Raw genomic sequence first — 13220 nt, 5'->3', positions numbered from 1 at the left:
ATTGGCATATTAAGCTCCAAAATCAGCCTAAGAATTTTATAGCTAGAATGCACTTACAAGATTATCTCTGCCAACATCTTAATTTTATAGATTTTGAAGTAAAAGAGGCCAGAATGGTAATTTGCCCAGTGATATACCCAGTAAAAAGCAGAGCTGGAACTCTCAAGCTATCCACTCTATATAAAGGCATTAATTTATGCATTATTTAAAGATCCCTAATATATGACTATTTATTTTTGAACATTTTAAACTAGATCTGGGATTTCATAAGGAATTCTCTAAAGAAGAAATATACACTACCCAATTTAATTCTTTACATGCACTGAAGCTTAACAGTCAGAGAAAGCTTTCTGTGGCACTGAAACATTAGTGACTTATCCTAGGTCAAAGGTTATTACTGTTTGTCCTGCATTCTGAAGAGGACTATGAGGTCAGGGAGGTGATGCCATATCATGCAAGAGAATTGGACTTAAGTGAGGCAGGTCTGTGCAAAGTCGCCAGCCTCACTTTCTCCTCTGAAGCCACCTGGGTCAAGTGGTCAGATACAGACCAGAACAACTGGAGATGGCTCTAGATGTAGTGGGGGACCTTGGCCTTTTTAACCTAAGGTTTTTAAGAGGTCTCAGTTTGATTGAGGCAATGCCTATTCTGTGACCAAAGTTAGGTAAGAAATGAGGCACAGAATGGTCTCTTTACCTTGTCAAAAAAAAAACAAATCAGTCTAGGAGGGGAAGACCCTCAGAATTTCTGGCCAAACTAGAAACAACTGCTGTTTACATTCACTCTAAGTCAATCAAGGAACAAACAATGGCCAAGTAGGGCTTGGGTTGGGACATACTGTTGGCCAATCAATGACAGCCAGAATGATTTGAGTCTAAGGTGTGGTTCTTAAGAAAAAAAGGTTTGACCCAAGGTCCAATATAGGACCTGAACCCTGGTCCTTCTAACATGGAAGCCAACTTTCATCACTATGCCACACTGTCTCCCATAAAGTATGCATAGTACATAAAAATGCAACTCCAACATATTATAATTGTGATCATAACCTACCTACATCATTAATACCTATATCATTAATAAACATTAGTAAACAATAACTGAATATTTGATTAACAATTTGGCACAACAGAATTTAGAAATCTTGGGGGGAAGGAGACTGAGAAGGTTCAAGTTCCTTTCAAAAACTATCTAAAAGATGCCTGAATTTAAACCTTCTTTTCCTCGTTATGTAAATTTCCCCACAACAAACAAAGGTATTAAAAATCATTCTAAAATCGATTTTTTTCCCCAAAAAACTGCTGTTGAAATAAGCAGAAAGGTATCAGGTACTGCGTTAGCTATGCACTAAAGATACTAATGCCAAAATGAAGCAAGCTTGCCCTTAAGCAGCTCCTATTTGAATAAAAATAAATACTACAGACTACAAGGTGATTTGGGGAGGGGAGACACTAGCAGCTGAAATGCACTCCCTCCTCACCTCGGACTCAGAAACACTGTTGGGTGATGTTCTTAAATTTAACAATCAGCAACAATCACAAACATTACAAGACACAAAGAACAGGGAAGTAGACTGCATAATAAACTCTCAATTCCTGCCAATGTTTTTTTGGAGAAAATACAGACAGCTATGTAGCACAGTGAGACAACAAAATACTTGGAGACAAGAAGGCCTGAGCTCAAATCAAAAGGCTCTGACTAAAGAGTCAGAGATGAGGAGGGAGTACATTCCAGGCCTGGGGGGAAGTCAGAGCCAGAAGTCAGGGGGCAAAGGAAAGCCATAAAACATACCTTTTCCTTAATAATGATAGAGGTATTTGTGGAATGAATGAATATTCAGAAATGGGTGATAGAGAACTCTGTGTAAGGAGTAAGTAGATCAGTATGGATGGCTAGATCTGGATCTCAGAAAATGAAAAATGGAAGACAGACTGGGAAGATAATAAGAGGTAATGTTTCAAAGAGAATTAAATGTGAAACAAAGTTTATATTTGATTCTAAAGACAACGGGGAAAGAGTAGCATTTGACTATTTGGCAGGGGAAGGGAGGGTGGGAAGAGGTGACGTGAGCAAACTTTAGGACAATCCCTCTGGCAGCCACGTAGAAGACAGACTGGAGCAGTGAGAGCCTTTTGGCAGGAAGACCAATGAGGAGACTATTGCAGAACAAACTGATGAAGGCTTGAACTGGGATGGTGGTTGTGGGAGTGGAGAGAAAGAGACAATGGCCACAGACTGTGGACACTGAAACAAATTTGGCACTTGAATGGATATGTGGGTTGATATGTAAGAGGCTGAAGATGACATCAAGGTTGAAATGTGAGTAACCAGAACTATAATGCCCTCCTCTGTAACAAAGAAATTTAGAAGACAGGTATGGGGGTGGCAGAGAGCAGGAATGTAAGATAATTAATTCTGGTTTGGACATGTTGAGTTTGAGATGATTACAGGACATCCAGCTTGAAAAGTCTAATAATAAGTAGCTGGTGATATGGGACTAGAGTTCAGGAGAGAAACTAGGAGTGGACAGAAAGATAAGTGAATCATCTGCATAAAGACAAATCCACAGGAGCTGAGGTCATTTACAGGCAGAATAAAGAGGAGAGGGTCTAGGTTCCAGGGAAAGCCTTGAGTTTGCCCATAGTTAGGTTTGTCATCAGTGATGAACCAACACAGGAGACTCAGGAGGATCAGTAAGACAAGAGAAGAAGTAGAACAGTGTCCTACAAGGAGAGTATTCAGGAGGAGAGAGTGGTTGACGATGCAAAATTTAGCAGTGATGAAAAAGGACGCAGAATGAAAAAAGCTGTCGGATTTGGCAGTTAAGAGATAATCATAATAATAAATAGCTATATGATAGATATGTAATATATAGATATATAGATATGTAATGATACTACTTACTATGTGCCATCAATATCATCTCATTTGATGCTCACAACAACCCCGACACGTAGGGGCTGTTATTATCCTCATTTCATGATGAGGAAATTTAGGCAAACAGAGGTTAAGCAACTTACCCAGGATTACAAAACCGGACAGTAATCTGATGTCAGATGTGAACTCAGCTGTTTCTGAGTCCAAGGTCCTGGTGTTCCATCCAATGTATCACCAATAACTTTGGGAGATCAGCTGCAGTTCGGTGATAAGGTCAGAAGTCAGATTTCAAAGAGTGAAGATGTGAGTGAATGAAGAGGAAGTAGATAACCAACCAAGTAGTTGGGTTTTTTTAGGAGTTTGGTAGGCAAAGGAATAATAAGTGTAAGATGACTCTTTGCCAGTATGGCAGGGTCTAGTGAGAGTTTTTAAGGACGGAGGGTGGGAAATTTGGACATGCTTGTGAGCAGCATCAGTCCCAACAGGTACGAGGAACACTGGAAAATAGCATGCAGAGGGAGTGGGTAGTCAGCAGTGTCAAGGGGGATAAGGAGTGAGAAAAATCCATTCGATTTGATGGTCAGGAGATCTCTGATAACTTTACAGAGAGAAGTCTTACTCTGAGTGATGAGTCAGAAACCAGACTGTAAGAAATAAAAAGATGTGGAGGGCTCAAGTTTAGAGCTTTAAAAAAGTTTGTACAAGAAGAGGTGGAGAGATAGAGAGCAATAGTTAGGGATAAAAGTCTAGCATGTATTTGTTTTGTTGAAGAGGTGCAAATTTGGATGAGCTCATAGATAGCATGGAAGGATAGGGAGGGACCAAAGACTAGCGGTCCCGGGGGAGGAAAGCAGGGACAATCTGCTGATGACTATGGGAGGGAAATAGGATGAAAGACACATGTAGGAGAGCTGGCCTGGGGGAAGGGCCCCTTCACCAGAAAAAGGAGTAAAGGGGGAGAGTGGTCAGTAAAGATGTCAAGGAGTTATGGGAAGAGCATGAAGAAGAGGGACAGCCTTGCGTGGTCAGTCTCAATTTTTCTAGCAAAGTACAAGGTGAGGGCCTGAAGGAGAAGAGAGGTTCAGATAGGATGCTTGTTGGAGGCTTGAAAAGAGAAGAAAAAAGACTAGAAAAACCATTATGGAGAGAGGGATAGAGAATATCTAAAAATCTGAAGACATTGTTAAGGACTTTAGCTGTAAATGTTTAAAAAGCAGAAATCTTGCCCTGAATATGTTTCTCTTGTTCATCTTTTCTCTGTTCATTTGTTCCTCTCCTGCCCATGGCAATGGCAAAGGAGAAAAGAAGTTAGGGGACAAAGGAAAGCCAAAAACCATACCCTTTCCTTAATAATGATAGAGATATTTGTGGACTAAATGAATGTGATCTCATCTACCCAAAAATTCCTCCTGGTTTTGTTTATTTTTTCTTTTAAAAATTCACAAACTGACAGATTAGTGCTTAGCACAGTGCCCACCACTTAACATAGTGCCTGGCATACAGTAAGTACTTAATAAATGGTGGACAGAAACCAGCTTTTTGTACTCCTTTCCTACACGTTGAATAGTTGCTGCAGCTGAATCTCTCAAAGTACTGTCTTAGTTATCTCTGCTCTGTGGCACATGTCAAGTTAATGAGGATATAATAAGCTATTTCATCCCTAATGATGAGTTTTCTACAAAACTATAGACTGGAAACCATCTATTGCACAGAAAAAAAAATGTGGAAGTTCTCATGAACTGCACTTAATGTAGTTCTAATTATCAGAAAAGTTATTCCTCACATTCATCTGAAATCCATCTGCTTACAACTTTAAATCATGACTTTTAGAGCTCTTATATATGTTCAGTACAGGAGATCGGGCCTGATGAGAGTGATCTGGTAGGAAAGGAGAAAGAGATCCAGAAATAGTAGCTTTCAGAATAGCAGTAATAAAACTTTGACATTCAAGTCATCAGAAAACAGATGGCACAATCTATATTAATATATGTAAAAACAAACATCCATTTCCTAGTTTATATAACTGTAACTATGTTTTCTCCCCCCATAACTGGATGTAACCCATGGAAAACTCTAATGCAATTTGCTGCAATAAAAGACATTTCTTTAAAAATCTTATTACTTTAACTTTCATAAAAGGAAGAATCATCCACCATTACCACATTCTAGGTATTTTTCTTTAGCCAAAAAGAGAAAACATATTATACACAGCTGTCCTGACCTGAGTTGAAGCACCTATGAATGAAGTAACAGTACAGGTTGTGCTACAACAACCATGAGGGGGGACAGAAGAAAGAAGGAATGAAAGGGGATGGGAATATAAAGGTCAGTTTGAGATGCCCAGTGATAGAAAGCTCTCATTTCTCTCATGATGATCATATTTAAAGACATCCTCCTATGGAACCAGTAAGGATAACTTCCATTATTCAACTAAGTCAAGGAGACAAAAGTATTTCATTTATAAAATTTCACTTATTAATTAACTTTCCAAGAATCAATCAAGATGCATTTATTAAGGGACTATGATGTGGAAGGCAGTAACCCTAAAGTGGGGAAGAAAGATGTCATGCCATTTTCTGTATGGGAAAAGTGAGTCTGGGAGAGGTAAAAGTGATTTGTCCAAGGTCACATGGCTAACATCCATGTCTTCCACCTCCCAATTTAATGTTATATGTACTAATAACCTTCTGTATCAAGAGATACCTGTAGATCTTAAAGCCAGTAGATAATTCTTTTTTTTGCTAGTGGATAATTTAAATCCAAAAGTAACACAAATCCTCATTTCAGTTACTCATCTTTAGTTCAAATGATCATCTCCAGATTTTCAATTAAAGTTACAGTAGTAGAATGGACCAGTTAATGTTTTATGGGTAGTTGGTTTTTTTCCTCCTACTCAGACACAAAGTAAAGATGTGGATGAAAAATAAAAAATGGTCAAAATCTAGACTAATAAAAATTAAAGGGGTGCGGGGGGGAAACACTCCTGGGTAGGATGGGAAAAAGAAAGAAATCACAAGCTTAAGACTTAAGAATTAGATAATTATCTCCTGAATATGAAGAGCTAATAACATTTGGTTCTCAAAAACGGATTTGGATAAAAGGAGTATTAAAATAAATGCTTATCACTTAAATTCTTAATTTGGTGATTAAGATCTATGCTCTAAGATATCAACCTTTCTGACACTGTGGGTCTTTGCTGAGGCATCAGAAATTAAACTGCAGAACATAAGGCCAACAGGAATGAAATGACTTAAGAAAGAGAAAAGAAGGCAAAGAATCTTACCGTACAAGCAAGCTATATGTGGGCTGTAGAAATTTTCTTCAGCTAGCATCAATACCACCTTGTCTCAGATCTCAGCAGTGATAGCAATTAATGTAAAAACTACAAAAAAAAATGACAAAATTAAACATTGGTAAGGAAAAATCCAATTAAAACATTTTAAGAAACCAAGGTTTAGATTATACATTTGAACAATTCAGCAGGGGCAGTTCTAATCCCCAAACTAGTTCCCTTTAGTGCTAATGAGTGCTTGAGGTATGCAGAAGGTTATTAGAGGCCTGGAAAATATTATAATTCTCACTGACAATCCCAGAAGAGCTATAATACTATCTTTAAATGCCTAAAGTGAATGTGAAGAGATGAAACAGGCAGAAGAAAAGAAAGGTGAGGTAAATTACAGGTAGGTACTTTGTGGTAAGCATATACTTATGAAGGTAACATGCAGAATGGGATATATGAATAAGAAGGCAATGAAATACATGTGTTTTGGTCACCACCTCTGGGCAGACAGCTGGTTAGAAAGAAAACAGACCAGAATATGTATCACCATGTGGACTCATTTCTGCCACATCCATACAGTGCTAACTTTTGAGGACAAGTCAAGGGCACATGTATAATTCCACAGTGAGGCCTGCAACAGTCTATGCGGCTAATCTGAAACTGAGATCAAAGAAAGGGGAAAAGAATGCATATGTGCAAAAATATTTATCGCACTACTTTCTGTAGTGGCAAAGAACTAGAAACTATGGTGGGTGTCCATTAATCGGTGGTATGGTTGAATGGATTACGGTATAGTAATGGAATGAAATACTTCTTTCTGCATAGAAATAAACAATGAAAGGATAAGTTTGAGAGAAACTTGGGAAGACTCACACGAACTGATGCAAAGTGAAGTGAGCAAAACCAGAAGAACAAGGCAGACAATGATGACAGCGCTGTGAAGGCAAACAAATGTAAAAGACTTAAGAATTCTGATCAGTAATGACCAACTGATTTCAAAGTACCAATGATGCAACAAGTATTGATCGCTGCTCAGAGAGGTGGTAGACTCAAGATGCAGAATGAGAAAATTCAGAATAAGACATGTATTGTTTTGACATGGTCAAATGTGGGACTCTGTTTTACTTGACTATGCAATTTGGTTACAAGGGTTTTATTTTTTTTCCCCTTAAATGGGGATGGTACATAGCAGGGAGAAGCACAGAGTCTTCCTCTACCCCCACAAAAAAAAGAGAACAAAAGGAAGATCAGAAAGAATCATAGACAAGCAGGACAATTTCTAAAATTACAAGTTGAATTTATATATACGTATTTAAATAAAAAAGTAAGCTCTACATAATAGATTTGTGGTTTCATGAACAATCCTCTCTTGTTCTATAATGCATATGGAAATGTTCAGTTGATTTGATGTTTCTCAAGTTCCAAATAAAATAAACAAAATTAAAAAAAATTAACACACATAAATAATGAATGATTCACAATAAAACAAAGTACTGGTGGTCCCTCAACATTGATAGACTATCGTGAAAAGTCAGTAGCTGGTCACATGGCTGGCAAGACGAACAACAGATGAACCACCCTCACAAAAACCACTTATATTCCTGTGTGAACCAACCAGAAGCTGAAAACTCAAATGGTCTGAGCCAGAGAGCTTACTCTTTGGACAAAGATGGAAGGAGTGAGTGCAGAATCGCTGGTTCTACAGCCAATAGTTCATGGCTCTGCTCTTCACTAGCTGTCTGATTGTGGCAGTCCTACCTGTCTGAGATCCATAGAGCTCCCTTGCTACAGGGTCACATCCCATCCTCCTGCATAATACCCCCTTCCTTTCTTAGAATTTTCCATGTTAGATATTTCTAGAGTAGAAAGCTCACTGGCTCAATACCTGACATCTCCCTACCTGTGCAGTCACAGATGTGAAATCAGGTATGTCTGAGCAAGTAGTTTCTAATTCCTAGAAAATCCATGCTCTTCCCCAGTTATGGTCCCACTATGCATGGGCTGTCATACTATGTTGAGCATGACCTAGATGTTCAAGGTCTGGACAGCAGACTCACACAGGACCATCACTGATCCCTTCCTCCTCCTACTGTGGCCTGACAAATACCTTGCCAAAGGTTCTAGTGATCTCTCTGGCTGCATCCTTGATTACCTTTCCCCCTCCTCAGCCCCATCCTTTATTACCCTTTATTGTCCCTTCCAACACTAGTGTCTCATTTTAAAACTTAGGTCTTCCCTTGTGTGAATTAAAACATACCCATAATAAAGGCTTACTGCTTCTAAAGGTATTGCTTGATATGACTTTTGTGAAAGTCTTTAGGTCCCAAAGCAGCTTTAATAGACTGGAATGGAGACCTAAAATATTCAGGTTTGCTCATATGTAAAATGAGGGGACTGAATGAGAAGGTTTCTTAGAGTTCAACCACATACACAGTAATAGGCACTAAAATATTTGTTGAATTGAACTGAGTCTATTAAACTGTGATACTGAATAGTTGGCCTAAGAAAGCAAAAGAAAGAAATGTTAGACAAGCTATTACTTTTTTAAAAAATGCTTCGCAGTAGAAAAAAAAAAACACCTAGCATTAACATCTACAAATTGAACACCTAAAACTTCATGCAAAGCTTGAGGTCAATGGATGTTTTTGAAAGGTTTTGCTTCTGCTTCCTACAGGGAAATTTAGCAAGAGAAAAATAAAGCATCAGCTTAAACCTCTATAGAAAGCTTTTTTTAATAAGAGAATTGAATCATCTCTAAAAATTCCTTCTAAATCCTAAGAAAACCAACAGTTAAATATTTCAAGTTTACTAATAAGTGCATATAAATATATACATATATTATCCTGCATGCTACATATAATACATACATATATATATAGTATCTATCTATTATCTATCTATATTTTGGGAGTAAGCTGGGGACTGTGATTTCATTAGTGTAATGAGCTCCCAGTAAAGAAATTTTTCACAGCTAGTTGTGAGAAGCAGTAGGGGGGAAATGGATAGAAAATTAGCTTTAGAGTCAGAAAGAACACAGTTCTGATCCTGTCTCTGCCATATAAATAGTAACAGTATGATTCCAGACAAGTCACTCAATAGTGCTCCAGCTAAATCCCCAAAACCATAAGCAGATGAAAGGTGCCAATCTCCATTGGTAGAGAAAGCACTTCCCTGGGAGTTCCTTACACCAATGAAATCACAGTCCCCAACCAATCCCCAAAATACAAAAGATAGATGGGTAGACAGGTGGACAGAGAAACAAATATATAGTATGTTAGTTGGCAGCCATGTTTATGAGAAAAGGATTACATTTTTACATTGCAGTAAATCAGAACCTCTCCTAAAAGCAATGAACACAATACATTTATATCTATTATATAAGATTGAGAATAATTTTACTATTTTGAGTGATTATCCTTATTTAAAGTTCTCTCCTTGGCTTCATGACAGGATAATACCTATAATGTGAGAACTCATTCCTCAATTACAAAACTCTTATAGTAAAATATGCACATCATAAAATAACATCTTAAAATGATCTTATAGTAAAATATGATCATTTTAAGATGTTATTTTATGATGTGCATATTCCAAAATAAATCATACCAAAAAGTAATGGTTACTTGAACTTTGCTGGCATTGACAATTATCCTTTCAATTTCTAAGTACTGGGGGAAATTTCTGAATGAGGTATTGCAAAGATATTTTTGACTAGATAACCTCTGTTTTCCTTCCAATTATAAGTTTCTATGACTTCATAAAGGTTTGCAAAAAAAACAAATTTGATCAATATGACTGGGCAGAGAAGCAAGACACCATTATGCTTGCAGGAAGCAGTCTAGAAGTCTGTTGTTTGTTACAGAGTTTTCTGTTCCTTTCATGTAGGAATTCTCTTTTATGTAGAAATTAAGCTCACATTGATCCTTTCATTAGCTTTAGATTATGCAATCTTCCATGACATACCAGCTGTTGAATTTTGATTTACATAGAAGCAAAGCATGTAAAACTGAATAAGTACAGTAATATTAGCCTGATTCAAAAGACAAGTCAATCACAGTGCAAAGGGCCCTGAGTGAATCACTGAGTGCCTAGAGGAGAAGGCTGTTGTTTGTTGTTCAGTCGGGTCCAACTCTTCATGACCCCATCTGAGGTTTTCCTGGCAAACATACAGGAGTGGTTTGCCATTTCCTTCTCCAGCTCACTTGACAGATGAGGAAACTGAGGTAAACAGGGTTAAATGACTTGCCCAGGGTCATACAAGCTACTAAGTATCTGAGGCCAGATTTGAGCTTAGATCTTCCTGACTCCAGGGGCAGCACTCTACCCACTGCACCACCTATAAAGGATCATGATCCACTGGATAGTCTTTGAGAATCCAGGATCACTTACCTCCATGCTACAATAAAACACTGAAGCACGGTGCTTTTATTCCAAAACATGTAATCATAAAATTAAACAAGGCAATGAATTTCTGACTGTGGTATTTGTATTCCTTAGTAACCAGTAAACTACATGGCACATAGCAGACAAGAAATGTTTGACTGATAAAATGAACTGTACTAAATTCTTACATACTGAGTAGCTACAAATTCTTATCTCCCTTCTAGATGCAACCAGTAGAGTTGAATCCATGACATGTGATGATGAGTTGAATTAACTGGGAGTGGGGAAGTTACCTTGGACAGAAGAAGAATCAAGGGACCATGTGGTACTTGATTTTCATGTATCTGATGAACTATCATATGGAAAGGGATCTAGATTTTTTTTTTTTTTTTTTTTACTAAAAAGCCAAGGGCAATACGTGGAATTTATAAAGAAGCCAATTTGGACTTGATGTCAGGGAAAATGTTCTAGTTCCAATAGAATTGTTCAAAAGCAAAATGGAGCTGGTGGGTTCCTTTTCAATAGTTTTCTGGCAGAGAAAAGATGACCACTTATTGGGTATGCTTCAATGAAAATTCTAGTTGGGTCTGGGTTGGACTAGATGGTCACTGAGATGTGTTTCTGACCTCGTGTCTATGAAAAGTTACGTTCTTCAGCATCTGGAATGTTTGTCAGAAGACAGAGTAGAAAACCAGGCTATCACATATCACAGCTCTACTTCCCTCTGGGGACAAGGGTGCTGTATCCCCTTGGTTGCTTCTGCTCAAAATTCAATCCAAGCCACATCCAGGAAATAAAAGTCAGTGCTTCTTATCTAGCATTCTTATCTATCCTTTCACCACTGCAGTTGTGGAAGTATGGGCAAGGTAGAGGAGGAAAGTAGAAAACAAGTATATGGGATGATCATATCAACTACAAAACTAACAGAAGCCACGTGATTATCTCAATAGATGCAGAAAAAGCTTCTGATAAAATATAACACGCGTTCCTATTGAAAACACTGGAAAGCATAGAAACAAATGGACCCTTCCATAAAATAAAAAGCAGTATCTACCTAAAACCATCAGCAAGTATTATATGCAATGGGGACAAGCTAGATGCACTTCCTTTAAGATCAGGGGTGAAACAAGGATGTCCATTATCACCACTGTTATTCAATATGGTATTAGAAATGCTAGCGGTAGCAGTAAGAGAAGAAAAAGAAATTGAAGGAATTAGAATAGGCAAAGGAGAAACTAAGTTATCACTCTTTGCAGATGATATGATGATATACTTAGAGAATCTTCAGAGAATCAAGTAAAAAACTACTTGAAATAATAAACAACTTTGACAAAGTTGCAGATTCCAAAATAAACTCACATAAATCGATTGCATTCCTATATATTCCTAACAAAGCCCAACAGCAAGAGACAGAAAGAGAAATCCCATTTAAAGCTACAGTAGACTCTATAAAATATCTGGGAGTCTACCTGCCAAAACAAACCCAGGGACTATATGAACACAATTACAAAACACTTTTCACACAAATAAAGTCAGATCTAAGTAAGTGGAAAAACATCAGCTGCTCCTGGGTAGGTCAAGCTAATATAATAAAAATGACAATTTTACCTAAATTAATTTACTTATTCAGTGCCATACCAATCAAACTATGAGATAATTATTTTCTGGAGCTAGAAAAAATAATATCAAAATCCATCTGGAAGAACAATAGGTCCAGAATATCAAGGGAACTAATGAAAAGAAATGCTAGGGAAGGTGGCCTAGCCTTACCAGCTCTCAAATTGTATTATAAAGCAGCAATCATCAAAACCACTTGGTACTGGCTAACAAACAGAGGGTAGACCAGTGGAATAGGTTGGGTACTCAAGACATAGTAGTCAATGAATATAGGAATCTACTTTTCGATAAACTCAAGGACCCCATCTTCTGGGATAAGAACTCACTGTTTGACAAAAATTGCTGGGAAAACTGGATAACAGTGTGGTGGAAACTGGGCATAGAACAATGCCTGACACCATACACAAGAATAAAGTCCAAATGGATACATGATCTAGATGTAAAGATTGATACTGCAAACAAGTTAGGGGAGCAAGGAATAGTGTATTTGTCAGATTTATGGAGAAAGGAGAAATTTATGACTCAACAAGAGATAGAGAACATTATGAAGTGCAAAATGAATAAATCTGATTACATTAAACTGAAAAGTTTTTGCACAAACAAACCCAATGCAACCAAGATTAGGAGGGAAGCAGAAAACTGGGAAAGAATTTTTGCAAGTAGTATCTGTAATAAAGGTCTCATTTCTAACATATATAGAGAACCAAGTCAAATGTACAAGAATACAAGTCATTCCCCAGTTGATAAATGGTCAAAGGATATGAACAGAGAATTTTCAGAGGAAGAAATTAAAGCTATCTACAATCATATGAAAAAATGCTCCAAATCACTATTGATTAGAGAGATGCAAATCAAAACAACTCTGAGGTACCACATCACACCTATAAGACTGGATAACATGACAAAACAGGAAGATGATAAATGTTGGAGAAGATATGGGAAAATTGGAATACTAATTCATTGTTGGTGGAGCTGTGAGCTGATCCAAACATTCTGGAGAGCAATTTGGAACTATGCCCAAAGGTTCTACAAAAATGTGCATACCCTTCAACTCAGCAATATCGCT

General features: G+C 37.6%; 1 protein-coding gene and 1 long non-coding RNA gene across 6 annotated transcripts in view; one reads left to right on the top strand and one right to left on the bottom strand.

Annotated features, from left to right (window-relative positions):
- The window catches only part of WASF3 (WASP family member 3), a 186488-nt gene that overhangs the window by 85688 nt on the left and 87580 nt on the right, over positions 1–13220 (bottom strand). For 3 of the 5 annotated variants that reach the window (XM_072611777.1, XM_072611770.1, XM_072611772.1), the window contains exon 2: positions 6158–6256. The exons of 1 other annotated variant lie outside the window; for it this stretch is intronic. The gene's annotated coding sequence lies outside the window, so the exon portion shown is untranslated. Of the gene's footprint in view, positions 1–6157; positions 6257–7027; positions 7091–13220 lie in introns of those variants that run through there. One more of the 5 variants, XM_072611771.1, reaches the window with a different exon arrangement.
- LOC140505615 (uncharacterized) lies at positions 2048–7493 on the top strand. Its single transcript, XR_011967579.1, has 2 exons — positions 2048–2316; positions 6980–7493. It is a non-coding gene; the product is annotated as an uncharacterized lncRNA (long non-coding RNA).

Source organism: Notamacropus eugenii, chromosome 5, assembly GCF_028372415.1.
Source record: "Notamacropus eugenii isolate mMacEug1 chromosome 5, mMacEug1.pri_v2, whole genome shotgun sequence".
Classification (NCBI taxonomy): Eukaryota; Metazoa; Chordata; class Mammalia; order Diprotodontia; family Macropodidae; genus Notamacropus; species Notamacropus eugenii.
Note: the sequence above shows the minus strand (reverse complement) of the source record. Positions and strands in the feature narration are given on the sequence as shown.